Here is a 23,121-nt window from a genome sequence, read left to right as displayed (position 1 = left end):
TATGATCGGTTCTACTAGAAATTCTATTTATATATATGCATAACGTGTACAATATGTAGTATCGTAAAATACCAGCAAACGAAAAAGAATTAAATGGAAAACACAAAATTAAATGAAAAAGAAATCATAAACCCAAAACCCCCCCAACATTTTAATACCGGTTGGTGACACCAACCGGTACTAAAGGGCTCCCTGCCCCCGAAGCTGGCTCGTGCCACGTGGTTGCCCTTTAGCACCGGTTCATGCTGAACCGGTACTAAGGGGGGGGGGCCTTTAGTGCCTACATTTTAGCGCCGATTACCAAACCGGCACTAAAGGGCCTTACGAACTGGTGCTATTGCCCGGTTCTGCACTAGTGGCAACATGAGATGTTGCAGCCGTGTAGGTCAGCACATGGAATATGCTGGCAAGATCACACTATAGAGAAATGACGAACAATAGCTATCACTACATGCATATTTGGCTGGTGGAGGCTCTAATTTTAACATTTGCATAAAGCTAATTTTTCCCTACCACAAAGGAATATATTTTATTTACTACCAAGTTTATGCCATTATTGAGAAGGTTCCTCCAACTCAATCCCAAAATTACCAAGTAATAATAATAATAAACCAACAAATTCATTAAGTAAAGTGATGAGATCAACCAATAATTCAAATACCAGATACTCAAAATGTCCACCCAGATGCCCGCAACCAATCCACCCAGATGTGTATTAAAGTATCCACCTTAAGTTTCCCTTAGTTATTATCTCTCACAACTTGCATGATTCTTGCATACCAATTCCCCGTCTACGAGCATGGCTAAGCAATATGAGCATAACGTATATTCCCGGGGTGATCAAACGTATTAGGTTCCTACCTCATCAACTACATAGCAATAACCATATGTTCCCAATCCTACTCATGCAATATTTGAGGGTGTAACTAATGCATAAAAACTAGGTAATAAAGGGCATGATCAAAGTGTAACCTGCCTTGCTGACGAATGGTAAACCCTAGAGATTCATAGTAACAAGCTTCGCGCTCCGGAAAATCTATTGTAGACAAACAATAGCATACATAAGCACCCAAGCATAAAATTCAAAGAAAAGATCTCGGAAAACTTTGAAAATAGGTAAATAACTCTTGCGAATAGAAAACAATTTTCAACGGTATTAAAATTATGTGGATTAGTTCTTAACAGAATGTTTAGACCAAGAGCTTCAATGTGCAAAAAGAATCGACTAAATCGGAGTTATGAACTCAAGTTATGAACAAAAAAAGTTTGAATTCAAATCTATTTGACACCAAATTTTAAACTTTCAAAAATATGTTTAAGTTGGTTATCTGGACATAGGGGATCATAACGAAGAAATTGACATTGTTTTTGTCGGATTTGGACAAACGAGCAAAAAGTTGTGATCGTTTGAAAACCAGGGGCTAATCTACGAAGAAAATATTCACGGATGGGTCCCTGGCTGAAAATAAAACAGAAAAAGAAAAACCTATCGGACAAACGTCCTCTATGGGAGACTAACGAAAAAAATCATTCGCTTACAGAAGCTTAACGAACGAGCGTTCGCTAAATAACTAACCGGTCGTGTTTTTTAGAGAAAACCGAAAACCTAAAAAAATAAACCGGACCGGGCGGTTTACCGGCTCGGACGACGGCGGCGGGTCAGGTGTCGAGGCGGACGGCCACGACGACTTCGGGCGATGGGGTTCGGTGGCGGCGGCTCCGGTGTCGGCGGCTCCACGCGGCGGCGGGGCAAGGCGCGGGCAGCGGTGGCAAAGTGCGGTGGCGGCGGCGAGAAAAAATCACATAATTCCCTCCTAATAATTGGACTAATGTGAACATTTTTCTGGACCTAAGTGCCTAAAATAAAACAAACATTTTAGTACTAATAACAGATAAATAAACTTGCAAATAAAATCCAAATAAAATATATTTTTATTCAAAATTAAATTTCCAATATTTCTTTGCTATTTTTTGAATAAGTCATATTATCTTCTCTCATTATTTTATTTATTTGAAATTATTAGAAAATATTTTGAATAAATCACTTTGATCCAATTTGTCAAGTTTGAAAATTCAAAAATTGATTTTTGAGAAAACCTCCAACTCTCTGAATTGGTCCTTGAGTTGCTTAAGGTTTCTAGGATAAAAAATTCAAATAAAACAAATTCCAAAATGCACAAATGATGAATGTGTATGAATGATCTAAATAACATCCAAATTAAAAAATTGGGATGTTACATATTGCCATGCAACTTCCATCGTTCCGTTTATTATGACACGCTTCATCATTGTCATATTGCTTTGCATGATCATGTAGTCGACATCATATTTGTGGCAAAGCCACCGTTCATAATTTCTTTCATACATGTCACTCTTGATTCATTGCACATCCCGGTAAACCGTCGGAGGCATTCATATAGAGTCATATTTTGTTCTAAGTATTGAGTTGTAATTCTTGAATTGTAAGTAAATAAAAGTGTGATGATCTTCATTATTAGAGCATTGTCCCATGTGAGTAAATAAAAAAAGAGGAAAGGCCAAAAAAGGCCCAAAAAAACAAAAAAACAAAAAAATGAGAGAAAAAGAGAGAAGGGGCAATGCTAGTATCCTTTTACCACACTTGTGCTTCAAAGTAGCACCATGATCTTCATGATAGAGAGTCTCCTATGTTGTCACTTCCATATACTAGTGGGAATTTTTCATTATAGAACTTGACTTGTATATTCCAATGATGGGCTTCCTCAAATTGCCCTAGGTCTTCATGAGCAGGCAAGTTGGATGCACACCCCCTTAGTTTCTTTTTGAGCTTTCATAAACTTATAGCTCTAGTCACTACAAAAAAAAGACACATCCATGACATTTTGGGCCGAATGAAAAAAAGTTTGTCATACATATGACACTTCTATAACGATAATTGTGACAAAACCCGGTATCATCATAGATGTGGTGGGATCCTACTTCTATGACAAAAAATCATGACAGAAAATGGTCTTTTCGTCCTGGGAGGGCCAAAGACGCAACTGCATGACATTCTTTGGGCCGTCCATGACGGAAAAAACCATGGTAAAAGCGAGGGGGAGGAAAATTTCAGGGAGTTCCCGGTTACGGTGGGAGGTTGGGGGCCGAGCAATGCGCGTTTCTCTTGTACACGTACGCGCGTGTGTGCGAGGCGTTGGCTCTAACTGAACCCGAGCGAGGCGTTGGGCTCTAACTGAACCCGAGCGATTGCACTGCATGCTACGCGTTACTGAACCCGAGCGATCGATTGATGGCTGTTAACTGAAGCCGATCGAGCGATTCCTTCGCTACTGCTGCTAACTGAAGCCGATCGATGCTGCCTCTGGATGAACAGCGAGCGTTGCGGGGGGGTTTGGATGAACAGTTCCCGGTGGGGATGGACGAACAGGACCCCGTGGTGTTGCCTCTGGATGAATAGGACCCCGATCGATCGAGCCGGTTGGGGCTGGATGAACAGGACCCCGTGGAGGGCTGGATGAACAGGACCATCCCGTGGAGGGCAGGATGAACAGTAGACGGTGGAGGGCAGGATGAACAGTAGACCATGGAGGGGTGGTTGAACAGGAGCCCGTGGAGAGGGCTAGTTGAACAGTAGCCGGTGGAGTAGCGCACGGTGGAGGCTGGATGAACAGGAGCCCGTGGATGAACAGGAGCAGGTCGAGGCTAGAGGAGGTCGACGGTGGATGAACAGTAGCTCGTGGAGGCCGGAGGAGGTCGACGGTGGAGATGAACAGTAACCCGTGGAGTCCCGTTTTGCGGTACGCCACACCCCTGCCGACGAACAGGACTCCTGTTTCGACCGTAGCGCTCCAACACAAGTCCGTTTTGTCCGTTTTGCGGTATGCCACACCCCTCCCGATCAACAGGACCCCCGTTTCGACCGTAGGAGGTCCGTTTCCTCCGTTTTGCGGTATGCCAGACCCCTCCCGATCAACAGGACCCCGTTCCGAACATAGGAGGTTTGTTTCCTCCGTTGTGCGGTACGCCAGGCCTCGTTTCCATCGCCAGTTCCGTCCAAGCCCTCCTGATGAACACGACCGCGCATTCCGTTCCGACCCAGCTGGTTGGCTCCCACGCGTTCCGTTGCCTCCCGATGAACACGACGCATTCCGTTGCCTCCCCATGAACACGACGCATTCCGTTGCCTCCCCATGAACACGACGCATTCCGTCGCCTCCCCATGAACACGATGACGACGATGTTTCTCCCTTTTGACCCAGCCATGTACACGAGCCCTCACCGTACGTATGTGCGAGTAGGCGTTCGAGACCCCGCCCGTATGTACACATACATGGCCGTATTTTCTTTCCTGCACCCTGGCCGTTGTACGTACGTGTGCATGCTATGTGCGCGCCTCTACTACGACACGTGTGTGCCTCTACTATGACACATGCGCGCCTCTACATCGACCAGTATGTACGTACACGTTCGCGACCAGAATGACAACGCTACGTATGCTTCGAACAGGTGGGTCCCGACTGTCACGCACTTCCTTGCCTGCAAAGATGTAGCTGGTGGGTCCCAGCAGTCAGGGGGCGAATCATTTTTTTTGCCCGGACGCGCTTCCTTGCATGCGAAGATGTAGCTGGTGGGTCCCAGAAGTCAGGGGAAAACGTTTTTTCACGAAATACAGTGGCCCGTCTGGTGCGTCCCAGTTGTCAGGTGGAGGAATCATTATTTTCCACGTAATAAGGAGGCACTTCCTTGCTGCCGCCGTGGATCCAGCTGTCAGCCTCTCCATGTACAGTCCACGTCCGATGGAAGTTGTTCCTTGACCACGTTGACCACGCCACACCGAGAGCACCAGGGCGGTGGACGACGGCGAGGCCTAGGAAGGGGACGACACGGAGGCAGGGAAGACTTAGCAGTTGTTTCCCACGCGGAGGGGAGCACGACTATACGAGGCTTTACTGGTTCGTCTGTCGTCGTCGGAGAATAACAGCAGGTGTGGGTGAGTAGAGGGATGGCTAGGCCAGTGATGGGAGTATAGTCGGGCAGTGAGGCCTGCGCGGCAGCACAGCCGGCCGCGAGAAGGAGGGAGCAGGCAGTCCCGCCGGCGCTTGTGTGAGCGGCTGGAGCAGGAAGAGCAGAGATTGAAGAAGCACGACGGCCGTTGGATGGACATCCGACAGTCAGTGCTTGTGCGTCAACCTTTTTTTAGGAAAGCCTCAAATCTGTGGAAAACAGCATACAACCCATCTGCCATTATTTCTAATAATTTACAGCCCATTTGCTAATTCTTAAGGTTTTTTTTGGAGCCCATATTCTTTTTGTTAGCATTACAGCCCATATTGTGGCAACGGTTAAAAAATTATACAAAATTTTGCATATTTCGGTGCAGTCCGAACTGTTTTTAATCCCAAAATTTCGACTCACATTTAAACTGATTTTAAAAATAAATGTATATCAATATAAAATCCAACAAATTCTCCAGGCATAAAAATTAATGTAATTTAAAATCTTGAAATGAAAAAAAGATATTTGAAACTAATTGCCGGTTTGATGTGTTTTAAAAATGTACAACCCATTTCTCATTACTGATGGGCCATTTTCTCTGCCAGCCGAATGAAAGCTCTCCTCGTCTTGAAAGATTTGTAGCCCAACAGGCCTGACAAAGCGACTTACTTGGCAAATCACAAAAAAACTGGGCTGTGGCCGTGGACCCAACTATCAGCCTCTCCACGTACAGTACTCTTCCGATGGAAGTCGTTCCTTGATCACGTTGACCATGCCGCGCGGAGAGCACCACGGCGGTGGACGATGGCAAGGCCTAGGAATGGGACGATGCGGCAGTGGAAGCCCGCACGGAGAGGACTATGAGGGTTCACTGGTTCGGCTGCGGTGTGAGGCTGCCGTCGCCGCAGGGCTTGGCCAGCGGTGGGAATAGTAGGGGGCGGTGAGGCCTCTGCGGCAGCACAGCCGCCCACGGGAGGCAGGAGCATGCGGCACGACCGGCGCTGCTTTGGGCGGCTGGAGCAAGGAGGTTGAAGAAGCACTACGGCCGTTGGATGGACATCGTACGGTCACTGGAACTAGAATCGTTCATATTTACTAAGTTGACAAAGCCCTTCATCCCCGTCAACTTAGTAGGCACACAAGTCAGCCTCCCAGCAAGGTGGGTCCTAGCTAGCCGGGGGAGTATTCATTTTTTGTGCGTAATAAGGAGGCACTTCCGGTGGGTCCGAGCTGACAGCGGGGGGAGGGGGGGCGTTTTTTTCACGAAATATGGTGGCCCGTCCGGTGGGTCCCAGCAGTCAGGGGGAAAATATTTTTTTGCAAAATACTGGTGGCCCGTCTGGTGGGTCCCCACTATCAGGTGGAGGAATAATTATTTTGCACGTAATAAGGAGGCACTTCCTTGCTGCGGCCGTGGACCCAGCTGTCAGCCTCTCTACGTATAGTCCACGTCCGATGGAAGCCGTTCCTTGACCACATTGACCACACCGTGCCGAGAGCACCAGGGCGGTGGACGACGGCGAGGCCAGGAAGGGGACGACGTGGAGCCGGGGAAGACACGGCAGGGGATGCCCACACGTAGAGGAGTACGAGGGTTCACTAGTTCGCTACGGTGTGAGGCTGCCATTGCCGCAAAATAACAGGGGTGTGGGTGAGTAGAGGGATGGCCTGGCCAGCGGTGGGAGTAGTAGGGGGCGGTGAGGCCTCCGCCGTATCACAGCCGGCCACGGGAGGCAGGAGCACGAGGCATGACCGGCGCTGGTTTGGGCTGCTGGAGCAAGAAGACCAGAGGTTGAAGAAGCACTACGGTCGTTGGATGGACATCGTACGGTCACTGGAGCTAGAATCGTGCATATTGACTAAGTTGACAAAGCCCTCCGTCCCCGTCAACTTAGTAGGCCCACAAGTCATCCTGCCACTAAGGTGGGTCCCAGCTAGCAGGGGGTATTCATTTTTTTGTGCGTAATAAGGAGGCACTTCTAGTGGGTCCGAGCTGACAACAAGGGGGACGTTTTTTTCACGATATACGGTGGCCCGTCGGGTGGGTCCCAGCAGTCAGGGGCAAACGGTTTTTTCGCGATATACCGGTGGGTCCCTGCTGTGAGGTGGAGGAATAATTATTTTCCGCGTAATAAGGAGGCACTTCCTTGCGGCTGCCGTGGACCCAGCTGTCAGCCTCTCCACGTACAGTATTCTTCCGATGGAATTCAGTCGTTGACCACATTGACCACGCCGCGCCGACAGCACCACGGCGGTGGACGACGGCGAGGCCTAGGAAGGGGACGATGCTGAGCCGGGGAAGACGTGGCAGTGGATGCCCACGCGGAGAGGAGTACGAGGGTTCACTGGTTCGGCTGCGCTGCCGTCGCCGCAAAATAACAGGGGGTGTGGGCGACTGGAGTGGAGGGATGGCCTGGCCAGTGGTGGGAGTAGTATGGGGGCGGTGAGGCCTCCGCGGCAGCACAGCCGGCCACGAGAGGCAGGAGCAGGCGGCATGACCGGCGCTGCTTTGGGCGGCTCGAGCAAGAAGACCAGAGGTTGAAGAAGAACTACGGCCGTTGGATGGACATCGTACGGTCAGTCGAGCTAGAATCGTGCGTATTGACTAAGTTGACAAAGCCCTTCCTCCCCGTCAACATAGTAGGCCCACTATACTGGGTCCCAGCTAGCAGGGGGAGTATTCATTTTTCTGTGCGTAATAAGGAGGCACTTCCTTGCGTGCGAAGATATAGCTGGTGGGTCCGAGCTGTCAGCGGCGGTAACGTTTTTTTCACAAAATACAGAGGCCGTTTCGGTGGGTCCCAGATGTCAGGTGGAGGAAATCATTATTTTGCACGTAATAAGGAGGCATTTCCTTGCGTGCGGCCGTGGACCCAGCTGTCAGCCACTCCACGTACAGTCCACTTCAGATGCATGTCGGTCGTTGACCACGCTGACCACGCCACGCCGAGAGCACCAGGACAGTGGACGACGGCGAGGCCTAGGAAGGGAACGACACGGAGGCAGGGAAGACTCAACCGTTGTTTTTGTTTCCCACACGGAGGGGAGTATGACTGTACGAGGGTCTACTGGTTCGTCTGCCGTAGCCGGAGAATAACAGCAGGTGTGGGTGAGTAGAGGGATGGCTAGGCCAGATGGGAGTACGGTGGGGCGGTGAGGCCTGCGCGGCAGCACAGCCGGCCGTGGGGAGGAGAGAGGAGGCAGTCCCACCGGTGCTTGTTTGAGCGGCTGGAGCAGGAAGAGCAGAGATTGAAGAAGCACGACGGCCGTTGGATGGACATCCAACAGTATACAGGCCATCTGTCGAAAGCCTCAAATCTGTGGAAAACAGCATACAACCCATCTGCCATTATTTCAAATAATTTACATCCCATTTGCTAATTCTTACGGGGTTTTTTGGAGCCCATATTCTTTATGTTAGCATTACAGCCCATATTGTGGCCACGGTTAAAAAATTATACGAAATTCTGCATATGTCTGTGCGGTCTGAACTGTTTTTAATCCCGAAATTTCGAGTCACATTCAGACTGATTTTAAAAATAAATGTATATCAATATAAAATCCAATAAATTGTCCATGCATAAAAATCAATGCAATTTAAAATCTCGAAATGAAAAAAAAGATATTTGAAAATAATTGTCGGTTTGATGTGTTTTAAAAATGTACAGCCCATTTCTCATTACTGATAGGCCATTTTCTCGGCCAGCCGAATGAAGCTCTCCTCGTCTTGAAAGATTTGCAGCCCAGCAGGCCTGATAAAGCGACTTACTTGACAAATCAAAAAAGAACTGGGCTAGCCATTTTCAGAAAGAAAAAAAAAACTACTGGGCTGGTCTGTGGTAAACATAAAAGAAAAGGCTGTCTAGACAGGCCAGAGTGTCCCGCACAGCCCAGTATTTCCGAACGGACATGTAGGCCGGGGCGCCTCTTCGTGAACCGTGGAAAACTCGCAACCGTCCACCGACTCTTCGCCTTTCCCTCTCGATTTGGAACTGCTGTCACACGCTCTTCCTCTCCCTCCTCCATTTTCCTTCAGCCCTTCACCCTTTCTTCTGCCATTGTTCGATCGTCTTCTCCATGGAGGGAACAGGCCGGACACGACCCCATTATTCTTGCCCCGATCTGAAAGATGATGTGGTGGAGGAACTCATTGATCGGTGCGACGTCATCACCTCGGCTAGCCTGGCAGGTTCGTTCAAGCCCATTCTCGACTCAACTAATAACATCATTACAAAGAACCCAAGAGTCAAGGAGCGGTTTGATCTCCCCTATCTTCTTTGCCGTGACCCTGATGACTGGCGCCGGCATGACGGAGGCCTCGCCCTGTGCCAGTTGATGCCGCCTGATAATGATACGTATGATGTTAAGATGCCATCGCTCGAGGGCAAGGATTGGGCGGGCGCAAATGGAGATTGGGTTGTTTACATTGGGTCCAACTGCGAGTGGGAACTTGTGAATGTGTACACTCGTCACCGGGTTCCACTTCAAAAAATCTCAGCACACTGCCCAGAGGTTGAGCACACCGGTAATGTACGCACGTTCAAAAACGATCATGGTGACTGTCTTCTACAGAAGATAGCAATTTATCGAGTTCCCAACCGCTCTTGGAATTATAGCAACTATCAAGTTGTTGCTATCTTCGACAAGGTTGTTGCCGTCCTTTGTGGTTCGACTCGATGGATATTGCTTAAAAATCAGTTTCTATACACGGATGAGTACTGTGATGCAATTCAATACGAGGGCCTTGTGTTTGCTGCCACCACTCGTGACACTGTTTTTGCATGGCATCCTAGTAGTTTCGGTATGTTTGTCTTCCACCGTAATTACAATTGTTTCATCCACATGCATGCGGGTTAGCAAGTTTCCCTTTACTAATTAACCTTCTTCTTGTGTTTCCAAGGTCCTGTGAACATCCCACCACCTATACTTGAAAATTTTTATAACCAAGGGGGAGATGACGATGGTGATGATCACGAGCATGAGGACGAGCATCACTGATATAGTCTGTGGCGCTTGGCAACTAATTCATATGGATCACCTCTTCTTGTGTGTATACAACCCACTGATGATGTTACTGGTAAGGAAGCAGGTGTCTCCCATGGTCGCACTCTCCGGACCAATTCCAACACCCGTTGCATGGTATTCGGGATGGATACTAGTGTTCTAGCGCCAACTCCTTCTCCCTGGCACAGAATTGATAGTCTTGGAGAAAACTCGCTCTTCCTTGGACAAAACTATCCGATGATGGTGAAAGGCGATCCAACTACTGCTGACACATTTATGAGAAGCAACTGTGTCTATACCTCGGACATTTCGGTGGTTCCCTACCTCGTACTGATATAGTAGGCCGCTTCAGCCTGGATGATCGGTCCTGCGTTGGTCTCTAGATCGACAATAGATGGTCCGTCCCAGAGAATCAGTTGTGGTTCAAAGCAAGCGTTTCCAACGCTGCGGAATGGTTGAGTTGAAGTTCATTTCATGGCTTGTTATTTGTTGTGTGGTGAAAACTTTAGTATTTATAATGTATCGTCGTTGTCGATGTGGGTTGATGACCTGTTGTATGTAATCAAATGATATGCCTGTGATAAACTTACTAAATTTATGAATGGCTTTCGAGTCGCTTCTCTAAATTTGTACTAGCTTCACATGCTTCGCGCCTCGGGCGGGTGTTTTTACTATAGCCATATGTTAATGTGTTCGTTGTACGTAACCAGCACCTCGAATCCTCGATACTAGTATACTATATACTAGTAGGAGTAAGTAGTAGGAGTAGTAGGGTGGCATGGGCCAGAACAAGCATTCACGTCCAGGAGTACGACACACGCCACCACCACGACATCCATCTGACACCATATTATTTCTTCCAGTCCGTGCTAGAGCAATCTCTTTAACCTCGCCGTTTCTCTAAGGCTGGTTATAGTGGGGAGTAACTTAGACTAGTGTCATGCATATGGCACTAGTCTTTGTTACTACCTTCATAGTGCAAAGTAACATACAAGTAGTATCATAGATGATTGCATTTATTACATTATAGACTCATTTTTCTTTGGTTTGCGTTATGTTATAGTAACATATTATGTTACTCCAAACATTTCTTTCCTCATTACCTATATGCCACATAAGCAAACTTGTCTTGAAATGCACTATGTTACTTGCTAAGTTACTCCCACTATGACCAGCCTAACATCAGCCATCGCGCGGCGGGCGAGGTGGGGGTTTGCCGATGGTCGGTTTCCTTAACTGCGGTCCCACTTGTAAGGCCAACTCCAACGCATGACCCCAAACGGACCTCCGTTTTGCATGAACTCCAATGATAATTTTGACTAGAAAAGCAAGACCAAAGAAAACAAGAACCACAAGAATACATTTTACTACTCTTGTAAGTTGGATTAGTGCCTTCTCGATGCATTCATTGTTGATCTGCGGAGGCTCGATCTTGCGTGCTTCTTTCTTCTTCGAGTGTAAAGAAGTAGACGTTGCTTCCTCGCATCTAGTCTCATGTCTAGCCTCTATTCTAGTAGGAGTATCAATAAGTGCACTAACCTCATCCGATAGCAGAACCGAGGATTACGTCGGGTTCTTCCTCCTTTTGCCGACACGTGGGACATCCAGCATCCAGGTCGTGTCATGAAAGAAAATAGAGTGGTGGTTGAAGCCACGAGATGTGCATCTTGGGTTAAACTGTAAATAGAATCTTACTACTCTTGAGTAACTCCAAAAGCGGCCACTGGAGATCTTTATTGGATTTGTTTTTCATCACCAGCATGTCGAGGTGAAAGATGTGCAGGTTCAGTGGGTCCTCTTGCATTTTCACTGACATGTGGGGCCGCATGTGAGCAAACAGACGATGGGCTTCGCGCGTCCGCTGGCTGGCTGAGAAGAGAGATAGAGGAGGGCTGAGCACGGACTGCAGGAAATTTGTTCTACGTACCTCGATATAGTGGGGTGGCATGGGTCATAACTTAGTAGCATTCACGTCTAGCAGTACGGCACACGCCACCCACACGAGTCCCATCCGACACCAATTTTCTTGGAGTCCATGCTACAACCATCTCTTCTCCCTCCTGTTTTCTCAGCCATCCGACAAGATAATTACTGTAGTATCATATACTACTACATGGATTTGACGGAAAGATAAAAATACATACGGATCCATCAACGTTCAACGACATCCTGACGCCCTAGTGCGCCGGGTCACCAACCGACGTGTGAGGAGCAGCGGCGTTGGCGGCGAGCTCAACGTGCTTCTAAACAGTGTCGTCCAAGGTTGCCCTGCGCTCCAAGAAGGCCAGCGTCCTTTCGTCCTCCTCTTGCATGTAGTAGTCCTTGTGGATGATTTGCGTGTAGACGTGGGTGATTATGTCGATGGTGTCTTGCTGCGCCAGGCGCTGCACGGCGAGCGCGACCTCGAGGTGGACATTCTCCGGCGCGATGGCGGGCAGTTGCAGGGCCACCAGTGCGTCGAAGAGGTTGTTACCATAGTGGCCGTTGAGGGTGGCAGGCATCGCAGAGCCTAGGCGCGTCGGCTGGAGGTTTACGTCAAAGTCGTCCGCAAGCTTCTTGACGATGGTGAACTTGTCGAGGAAACCAACGAGGACCTCGTCGAACAAGGAGACGAAGCTGTCGTCCAAGCGGCCCCTCGCCCTGGCGGCCTCAAGCAATACTACCTGGAGACGTTCCTCGGTGCCGGGCCGCATGCCGGCGTCGTGGACCATCTGGCACAGCCGGCTGATGCTCGTGCTCATCACCTCCATGGGTCTAGCATAGCTTCTAGTCAACTGATCTTGCGATTCGAGTGATCACTCAGCCCTTGGTTAGCGTGCGTAGGTGCGTAGGATTTCGTACTACTCCTTGGCCCTCTACTGCACATGCCTTTGGTTGTATGATACGTGGGCCAGCCACCCCCTGGGGCCACGTGTCATTCACCCAAAGGCAGTTGCCATAAGTCAATGAAGCTGCATCCCCCTCCGTGCCGGTGCAGTATAGTCATCTCACCGGACCTCTAGTTGGGGCCAAACAAGAGAAGTTTTATGTTTACTGGTTTATTGGTCCCCTTTGCATTTTTCGCCAAGTTTTGACCTTTGATTTAACTATCAAATGTTAATGCATGTAAAAAAATGTTGTGTAAGTCACCTTACAAAAACCAAATAATCCCAAAATACTTAGGCACGGTGCATTACCTCCCTCCTTGTTTCTTATTTCATGACATATCAACCAATGAGAGATGTGGGCCGTGCATGCTTTCAATGACTTGAGACTACCAAACATGACATGCAGTGTTTAGTTCATTGCATGTAATCCTATTAGTACTCTAGTTAGGAGTAGCAAAAACACATTAAGTTCTCTCGCCGATATGAATAAAACACCATGTATTTATTTACAGAGGGAGTAGTACATTTTTGGTGACATGCATTACTAGATATTGCTAGTCAAATACTAAAATCCAGATGGACGTGGTAGTACTCCTAAATCCAGACGGTTGTGCTACTAGTACTAGTAGTAGTACTACCAATGTAGTAGTAGGAGTACTAGCATTGTACTATCCGTTGGTAAAATCATTACATGCTGCTCCTCACAGTGAAGTGACAAGACCCTGCGCCGGAGATGACACCTGAGTATAGGCGCCGTTGAAAGTGCAACTATCCCTAGGTGGTTTTGGTAATTCATAACAACATATAGCTCATTGAGCTAATGCTATTCCAAGATGATTATTTCAAGAAAGCTCAATGATTGGCATGGCATGGATGTGAAAGTGGAACCCTCAAAATGCTAAGGACAAAGGATTGGCTCAAGCTCAAAAGCTCAAGACTCTTCATTTTATACTTTAGTGATCCAAGATCACATTGAGTCTTTAGGAAAAGCCAATACTATTAAGGAGGGATGAGGTGTTGCTTAATGAGCCTCTTGCTTCATGTGCTTAGTGATATGCTCCAAAACCCTCAACTACTTTCCCATATCCACATATGACCTAAACCCTAAGCTAAACTCGGTCCTACCTATTCTTCCTATCCGGCGCCACCGAGTTTCACTTGTCATTAGCCACTGCCAAACCCTAGCAATTCGGTTCTACCGATAAGGATCTCGGTCTCACCGAGATGGGGTTGCAAACTCTCTGTTTCCCTTTCGTAACTTTTTGGTCCCACCGAAAGAGCTAATCGGTCCCACCGAGATTGCAATGTAAACTCAGTGTTTCCCCTTTGTAACTTTTCGGTCTCACCGAGTTCCACTCGGTCTCACTGAAAGAGCAAATCGGTCCCACCGAGTTTGCCTGACCAACTCTCTGGTTAGCTAATTACCAAATTCGGTCTCACCGAGTTTGTGTAATCGGTCTCACCGAGAATACGTTATGCCCAAACCCTAACCGAATCGGTCCTACCGAGTTGCATGTCAGTCCCACCGAAATTCCTAACGGTCACTAGGTTTACTATTTCGATCAGACCGAGTTTTCTGATTCGGTCCCACCGAGATTGGTAAATTGTGTGTAACGGTTGGATTTTGTGTGGAGGCTATATATACCCCTCCACCTCTTTCTCATTCAATGAGAGAGCCATCAGAACACACACATCATTCCAACTCATATGTTCTGAGAGAGAACCACCTACTCATGTGTTGAGACCAAGACATTCCATTCCTACCATATGAATCTTGATCTCTAGCCTTCCCAAGTTGCTTTCCACTCAAATCTTCTTTCCACCAAATCCAAATCCTATGAGAGAGAGTTGAGTGTTGGGGAGACTATCATTTGAAGCACAAGAGCAAGGAGTTCATTACCTACACACCATTTGTTACTTCTTGGAGAGTGGTGTCTCCTAGATTGGCTAGGTGTCACTTGGGAGCCTCCGACAAGATTGTGGAGTTGAACCAAGGAGTTTGTAAGGGCAAGGAGATCGCCTACTTCGTGAAGATCTACCGCTAGTGAGGCAAGTCCTTCGTGGGTGATGGCCATGGTGGGATAGACAAGGTTGCTTCTTCGTGGACCCTTTGTGGGTGGTTGCTTCTTCGTGGACCCTTCGTGGGTGGAGCCCTATGTGGACTCGCGCAACCGTTACCCTTGGGTGGAGCCCTGTGTGGACTCGCGCAACCGTTACCCTTCGTGGGTTGAAGTCTCCATCAACGTGGATGTAGGATAGCACCACCTATCCGAACCACGGGAAAAACATCCGTGTCTCCAATAGCGTTTGAATTCTCCAAACCCTTCCCTTTACATTCTCGCAAGTTGCATGCTTTACTTTCCGCTGCCTATAAACTCTTTGCATGCTTGCTTGAATTATGTGATGATTGCTTGACTTGTCCTAAATTAGCTAAAATCTGCCAAGAACTAAAATTGGGAAAAGGATAGATTTTTATTTGGTCAAGTAGTCTAATCACCCCCCCCTCTAGACATACTTTCGATCCTACAAGTGGTATCAGAGCTTTGGTCTCCATTTGCTTGATCTCCATAGCTTTTGGTGGTCATAGCCTTGGTTTCACAACCTAGGAGAGTATGGCGTCTAGCGAGGGAAATTATCACCGTAGAGGTCCTTACTTTGATGGTACTAATTTTGCTAGTTGGAAGCATAAAATGAAAATGCATATTCTTGGACATAACCCCGCTGTTTGGGCTATTGTGTGTGTTGGTTTGCAAGGTGACTTCTTTGACGGGAGAGAACCAAACCGTGAAGCTACCGCAGATGAGTTGAAGATGTTGCAATACAATGCTCAAGCTTGTGATATTCTCTTCAACGGATTGTGCCCCGAAGAATTCAACAAAATCAGCCGCCTTGAGAATCCAAAGGAAATTTGGGACACTTTGATTGATATGCACGAAGGTACCGACTCCGTCAAGGAATCCAAGTTGGATGTGCTTCAAAGCCAACTTGACAAGTTCAAGATGAAGGATGGTGAAGGTGTCGCTGAAATGTACTCTAGGCTTGCTCTCATCACAAATGAGATTGCCGGCTTAGGAAGTGAAGAGATGACCGATAGATTCATCATCAAGAAGATCCTAAGAGCCTTGGATGGAAAATATGATACCGTGTGCACATTGATCCAAATGATGCCCAATTACAAAGATCTCAAGCCAACGGAGGTGATTGGAAGAATTGTTGCTCATGAGATGTCACTTAAGGATAAAGAGGAACTTCACAACAAATCAAGTGGTGCCTATAAAGCCTCATGTGAAGCCCCTACATCATCAAGTGAGAAAGAAGACTTCAATGAAGAATTAAGCTTAATGGTGAAGAACTTCAATAAGTTCTACAAGAGTAGAAGCAAAGATAGAAGCTCCAAGTCAAGGTCCTACAATGACAAAAGATCTTCTAGTCGAGAGCGAAACTGTTACAATTGTGGAAGACCCGGACACTATTCCAATGAGTGTACGGCTCCCTACAAGAGAAGAGAAGATTCTCCAAAAAGAAGAAGCAAAGGATCACCACCAAGAGAGAGAAGGAGTAGAGACGATCGTTATGAACGAAGATACTCACGGAGAAGCAAGGATTCAGAAAGGAAGGAAAAATCATCAAGGAGCTACACAAGACGAAGACATCAAGCTCATGTTGGTGAATGGGTATCCGGCTCCGACTCCGACAGCCACTCCGAGAGAAGTTATCACTCCGACTCCGAAGATACTCAAGATGAAGGTGTTGCCGGTCTAGCACTTGTGTCAACCAACTCCTACGACATATTTGACTCACCAAATGAAGTAATTGGAAGATGCTTCATGGCCAAAGGTCCTAAGGTAACACACCCCGAGTATGTTGATTTCAATAGTGATGAAGATGACTTGTTAGGTGATGATTTGCTTGGTGACAACTCTAGTGATGAATACTATGATGAAAGGCCAATTAATCATGCTAATCAAGATAAAACGAATGACAATGATAAGGAGAAGATTGAGGTTCTAACTAAAGAACTAAAAACTCTTAAGTTAGCTCATGACACTATCTTCGAAGATCATCGAAAACTTTTAAGAGCTCATGAGAAACTACACTTTGAAAAGCTCAATCTTGAGCAAGAGCATGAGTTCTTAAAGGCAATCAATGATGATCTCCGCAAGAAAAGTTCTTCTTACATTGCCAAGCGTTTACTCTTATCCACTTACATGCCTCAAGTCAAGTCTAACAAGAAAGATTCTTCATCTAGTAGTAACAATGATCATGCTAAATCCAATATTGTTGCTTCTAGTAGTTCTCTTGATTCCACTAATGATTCTCTTAGCCAAGTTACACTTGAGCAAGAAAATAGCTTATTGAAGGGAATTATAGAGAAAGGAGTGTACAAAAGCCTTGCCGGGAGTAAGCAATTCGAGGAAATTGTGCGCAAGCTAGGAATGCACCGGAAGAATCAAGGTGTTGGTTTTGAACGAAAGTTCAATGCCAATGGAGTTGAATGGGAAGAAGATCAATACCCCAAGATAAAGTTTGTTCCTCAACAAGAGAAGTATACTTCTTTCAAGGGGACACAAGCTCAAGATGATCTTCCACCACAAGACTACGAGCAAAAAGGCAAGGACAAGCTTCAAGAGGAAATTGATGCATTTGAAGAAGCTCCTAAGACCTTAGTCAAGTGGATTCCCAAGACTACTTCAAGTTCCACTTCATCAAGTACGACTACAACTCCAAGGATTCCCATCAAGATGATGTGGATCCAAAAGAAGAAGAACTAAAGAGTTCTTGAGAGTGACTCCGCCAACATACTTCACTCTTATCATTTTGGCAAGAACAAGTGCAATCAACTTCCACATCTTGCACTAGTTCAAGGAGTCACAAACCCTCTTGTTGGTAAGACAAGGGACAAGGTAACCTAAAAGTTTTCATGGACATCATCTTTTGTGTGCATCACTCTATGTCTATGGATATCCTTGTTTGTTCCTTGTGGGACTAACCCATGTAGGTATTGAAAGTGCAATTCACTCAAATGGATAGCTCCAAGAGATCTACATCAACATTGAGCATCCACATCTTCAATATCTACATGAAGTCATCATCGACAAAACCCAAGGTTAGTTCATCCCTCTTAGGGGGGATATCACATCCAGGGGGAGCTTTACTCTAAGACTTGAGCTAAGGCAACTCTAAAGATGTGAACACAACAATGCTTTATGTAAAAGTGGTAACCCCACTTGAGCTTAAACGATGAGTATGACCTATGATCAAGTGTTCTCACTTGACTCCTAAGTCAATATACTCATATATAGATGACCTAGTCATCGCAAATTGCTTGATAGATGCTAGAATTGGTTATGCGTGCCTTGCCACATATTTCATTTGCCATCTTATTGTGTGAGCATGCTGGTTGCATATTTTACTCATTCAAGGACATCCACTTGTTGTTTTGATTGTTTGTCTTTATTTCTTTTTGCCAAGTGGATGGACAAGAATGCCTAAGAACCTCCTCTAGCTATCTATGCTTTTCTCGTCTCAAACTCTATTCATGCTGCATCACAAAATTTGATCAAGTCAGATTCGAACCACTCTGTGTGAGGAGCGCTCGGAGTCCCCGATTCGTCATAGACTTAAACTTCCAAAACCTCTTTATGATTCTCGGTCTGACCGATACTCCACTTTCAGTCCTACCGAGATCATTAAGTTGATCTAGGTTTTCGATCTCGGTGCAACCGATTTGAACCTTTCGGTCACATCGAGTTTCAGTAACTGCAAGCAGTTATGAATCTCGGTGCCACCGAGTTATTCCACTCGGTCACATCGACAGGGTCGGGCTATATATAGTCACGGGCAAAATTTGGAAATTTCTCCGAACCCCTTCGCCCGCGCGATAGCCTGCTCTGCCCTCGAGGTCTCCAGATCGTCTTCTCGCCGCCAGCAGCCTCCAGTCGCTGGTCTCCGTCGCCGTCAACGGGAATTCTGCCCTGCCGTTGCCGCTGTAGCAAGTCCCCGTCGAACTAGGGGTCAGCAGTCAGTTTGCATCATGTCAGACCAGAGTGACAGCCAAAACTTGTCAGAGCAGCAAGTGCAGTTGAGTGAGGGCACTAGCCCCTCAAGTTCCTCAGATGATGGCAGCAGGAGCACACCCAGCAATTTGCCAAAGGCTGCCACGAGACAAAGGAAGAAGAAAACTTCAGACTCTAAAGATGAGGACTATGTGGCAGAGGAAGAGGCCACTTCCAAGAGAATTGAACCAGCTCAAGGCACTAAGCCAGGTCTGAAAATCAAAAGGCCAGCAGGCAGGCATCCCATGTCAAAGGCTAGAGCCTCAACTGAGAAGCCCACTTCCCAAGAGCCAGCTGCAGCTGAGGGCAAGAAAAGGAAGGAGAGGGTGAAGAAGACTGTGGCTAGAGTGCTTGGCAAAGCTTCCATCATGGAAGAGGAAGAGGAAGAAGAGGCAGCTGCACCAGCGCCCAAGGCACCCAAGCTAATGGGTGATGCCATAAGGTCAGGGGGAGCTGCATCCAAGCCCAAGGAAGCACCTAAGGCTGCATCTAAGCCTAAGAGTGCACCAAAGAGAAACACAAGAAGCATCCCAGCCACTGAGAAGAACAAGGCCCCAGTGCCTAAGACTGTTGCTGAGGAAGAGGAAGAGAATGTCCTTCGGAAGCTCAAGCCCAAGATCCCAGACCACAACGATGCTCATCCTGTGGCTGAGGATATGAAGCTTAGGAGAGACTCAGGGCTCAGGAAATGGAGAGAAGCAGATCCATATGCTTCTAGGAGAAGGACTGCAGTGGACTACAGGTTTCATACCAAGGAGCAGCAGGATTTCTATGAGACAGTGCTACTTGACAAGAAGCCAATTGTATGTGACATGAGATGGGTCGACTGGACCTATATCAAGGACAATGAAGAGTACTACCCTGGAGTATTTGACAGATTTAGTGCGTGTGGAGTTGCAGAGGGCAGAAGCTCACAAAGTGGAACGAGGAGCTAATCATGCAATTCTTCTCCACAGCACACTTTTATCCGGATGGCAGGATCACATGGATGTCAGAAGGTACAAGGTACCACTCTACTGTTGAGGAATGGGCGAAGCTGATCAATGCCCCAGAGGAGCAAGCAGATGACTTGGACATTTATGCCAAGAAAAAGATGGACCACAACTCCATGTCCAACATGTACAAGGAGATTCCGAATGAAGCACTTGACACATTCAAGTTTGGCTCAGTGCATTATCTGCTATCAGGATTGCCTACGATCAACTGGATCCTTAGGCACACCCTTCTGCCCAAGTCTGGAGATCACAAGATGATTAGAGGTCACGCGATCAATTTGCTTCATGTCTTTGACGTGCCTCAAAAATTCAAAGTCATGAGCCTCATAGTGGAAACAATCAAAAGGACTACGGCAGATCAGAAGAGGAGCTGTGGATATGCCCCTCAGATTTAGGAGCTCATCAACTCCAAGATGGGCACGGGCGTATATTTGTTGGATAAGGAACACCTGCCCATCCGTCCAAATTTCGAAGATAATCAAGTTGTTATGACTGAGAATGAACCATCATCTGCCCATGCACAAGCTCAGAAGGAGAAGGCAAAGAAGGAGAAAGCTGCCAGGATGCCTACTCAAGCGGAGGCATCTGATTACTTCCTGAAAACCAAACAAGAGCAGCTTGGTTACCTGATTGCGTCCACCCTGCGGATTGAGCAGAGTATAGCCACCCTGACTCAGAACCAGGCAAGTTTAGAGAGGATCATGGAACAGAGGTTCTATGACTTGGACATCAAGGTGACAGAGATACAGACTATCGTGGAGCAGCTCTAGGAGGACATGAATGAGAGGAGAGGCAGGACCACGACTGATGCTTTTGCGAGGGTGCCACGAGGTCCGAGGTCGTCTGCACTGCTAGTTGCTGACACCAGAGCTACAACGTCTGCACCAGCCACAGCCTCAGTTCCACCAGCTCCAGCATCCACTTCAGCCTCGACTCCGACCACGTCTACCGAAGGCTCCGTCCTTGGAGTGCTCCAGACTCCACCACCACCTGAAGATCAAGCCTGAGCGTCGATCTAGTGCTATGCATTTTCTAGGAACTTTTTGGTAGCTTGTTGCCAAAGGGGGAGAAGATGTATAGATCATAGGCTTCGAGAGAGAGAGTGTTGCTTTTCTCTCTTGCTTTATTTGGTGGTTTTTTGAACTTATCTGCTTTTGAGTGCTTGATACTACGTCATTATTTGTGAGACATTGATGATCATGTGTTTGATCATAAGCTACACTTAATGCTTGCTTAATGCTATTATCTTATCTTTTGTGATCATTCACTATTCTTGGTGATGAGTGCATGTATTTCAATCTTATCATTTTTTAGCGCTCCACCAAGATGTATGTGACATGGAAGAGTAACCCATGACTCTAACTCTTTGTGCATTTGCAGTCCAAAGCAAATTTTAAATATGCACAAATTTAGGGGGAGCTCTTACTTATCACATACTTCTCAAAGCGACGATATATTTCATGCTTATTATCATTTGTCGAAGCTTTGATCTATATGTTGTCATCAATTACCAAAAAGGGGGAGATTGAAAGTGCAACTATCCCTAGGTGGTTTTGGTAATTCATAACAACATATAGCTCATTGAGCTAATGCTATTCCAAGATGATTATTTCAGGAAAGCTCAATGATTGGCATGGCATGGATGTGAAAGTGGAACCCTCAAAATGCTAAGGACAAAGGATTGGCTCAAGCTCAAAAGCTCAAGACTCTTCATTTTATACTTTAGTGATCCAAGATCACATTGAGTCTTTAGGAAAAGCCAATACTATTAAGGAGGGATGAGGTGTTGCTTAATGAGCCTCTTGCTTCATGTGCTTAGTGATATGCTCCAAAACCCTCAACTACTTTCCCATATCCACATATGACCTAAACCCTAAGCCAAACTCGGTCCTACCGATTCTTCCTATCCGGTGCCACCGAGTTTCACTTGTCATTAGCCACTGCCAAACCCTAGCAATTCGGTTCTACCGATAAGGATCTCGGTCTCACCGAGATGGGGTTGCAAACTCTCTGTTTCCCTTTCGTAACTTTTCGGTCCCACCGAAAGAGTGAATCGGTCCCACCGAGATTGCAATGTAAACTCAGTGTTTCCCCTTTGTAACTTTCCGGTCTCACCGAGTTCCACTCGGTCTCACCGAAAGAGCAAATCGGTCCCACCGAGTTTGCCTGACCAACTCTCTGGTTAGCTAATTACCAAATTCGGTCCACCGAGTTTGTGTAATCGGTCTCACCGAGATTAGGTTATGCCCAAACCCTAACCGAATCGGTCCTACCGAGTTGCATGTCAGTCCCACCGAAATTCCTAATGGTCACTAGGTTTACTATTTCGGTCAGACCGAGTTTTCTGATTCGGTCCCACCGAGATTGGTAAATTGTGTGTAACGGTTGGATTTTGTGTGGAGGCTATATATACCCCTCCACCTCTTTCTCATTCAATGAGAGAGCCATCAGAACACACACATCATTCCAACTCATATGTTCTGAGAGAGAACCACCTACTCATGTGTTGAGACCAAGACATTCCATTCCTACCATATGAATCTTGATCTCTAGCCTTCCCAAGTTGCTTTCCACTCAAATCTTCTTTCCACCAAATCCAAATCCTATGAGAGAGAGTTGAGTGTTGGGGAGACTATCATTTGAAGCACAAGAGCAAGGAGTTCATTACCTACACACCATTTGTTACTTCTTGGAGAGTGGTGTCTCCTAGATTGGCTAGGTGTCACTTGGGAGCCTCCGACAAGATTGTGGAGTTGAACCAAGGAGTTTGTAAGGGCAAGGAGATCGCCTACTTCGTGAAGATCTATCGCTATTGAGGCGAAGTCCTTCGTGGGCAATGGCCATGGTGGGATAGACAAGGTTGCTTCTTCGTGGAACCTTTGTGGGTGGTTGCTTCTTCGTGGACCCTTCGTGGGTGGAGCCCTGTGTGGACTCGCACAACCGTTGCCCTTGGGTGGAGCCCTGTGTGGACTCGCGCAACTGTTACCCTTCGTGGGTTGAAGTCTCCATCAACGTGGATGTAGGATAGCACCACCTATCTGAACCACGGGAAAAACATCCGTGTCTCCAATAGCATTTGAATTCTCCAAACCCTTCCCTTTATGTTCTCGCAAGTTGCATGCTTTACTTTCCGCTGCCTATAAACTCTTTGCATGCTTGCTTGAATTATGTGATGATTGCTTGACTTGTCCTAAATTAGCTAAAATCTGCCAAGAACTAAAATTG

This window comes from Triticum dicoccoides, chromosome 6A (genome assembly GCF_002162155.2).
Source record: "Triticum dicoccoides isolate Atlit2015 ecotype Zavitan chromosome 6A, WEW_v2.0, whole genome shotgun sequence".
NCBI lineage: Eukaryota > Viridiplantae > Streptophyta > Magnoliopsida > Poales > Poaceae > Triticum > Triticum dicoccoides.
The sequence above is the reverse complement of the archived record's forward strand: the minus strand, read 5'-3'. Positions refer to the sequence as shown.